This window comes from Lutra lutra, chromosome 6 (assembly GCF_902655055.1).
Source record: "Lutra lutra chromosome 6, mLutLut1.2, whole genome shotgun sequence".
Classification (NCBI taxonomy): Eukaryota; Metazoa; Chordata; class Mammalia; order Carnivora; family Mustelidae; genus Lutra; species Lutra lutra.
This window is the reverse complement of record NC_062283.1, coordinates 1,066,263-1,066,892: the sequence shown is the minus strand read 5'-3', so window position 1 is coordinate 1,066,892 and position 630 is coordinate 1,066,263. Positions and strand designations below refer to the sequence as shown.

General features: G+C 62.1%; 1 non-coding gene across 1 annotated transcript; it reads right to left on the bottom strand.

Moving 5' to 3' along the window:
- Positions 1 to 242: 242 nt before the first annotated feature.
- On the bottom strand, positions 243 to 316 carry TRNAT-CGU (transfer RNA threonine (anticodon CGU)). Its single transcript has one exon. It is a non-coding gene; the product is annotated as a tRNA-Thr (tRNA).
- Positions 317 to 630: the final 314 nt, after the last annotated feature.

Here is a 630-nt window from a genome sequence, read left to right as displayed (position 1 = left end):
GGCTTGAATTAAAATTTTCCGTTTTATTTTAGAAATTCTGTCTACGACGGATCTTGAGCACCCAAGTAGTTAAATCCACAGCAGAAACATACAAGTCACGTGGAGAGGCAGAGTCGTGGAGAATGCAGGTGTTTGGAGGGGCTGCAGGGATCAGAGCTCCCAAGCAGGAGATTCGACACTGAGATGGAAGCTGGTTTAGGACTAAAAAATGCGAATTGCCAGAACAACAAAACGACCTGACGAGGCCCCGCTGGGAGTCGAACCCAGGATCTCCTGTTTACGAGACAGGCGCTTTAGCCAACTAAGCCACGGAGCCAGCCGTGCTGACTGCGCAGGTGCTTTTCTGATCACTGTGTGCTCGATTAGGCTCACGGCCGCGCCGCCCTCGTGCGCGTCCGCGCGAGCCCTTAGGCGTGGGCAGCCCGGCCGGAGCCGGAGGCGCGCTGAGGGGGCGCGGGAGCCCGAGGTCGGCGTGCACGGCAGCACGCATGCGCGCGCTCTCCAGCCCGGGAACCGCCTGCGCCCCCGGCGGAACGGGAAAGGGAAGAGCCGCGCCCGGCGTTGTGCGCAGGCCCGGGCTTCTGCCGGGGAGACTGCACAGCTCTGGGACGCGCGCGCTGGCGGCGGCGA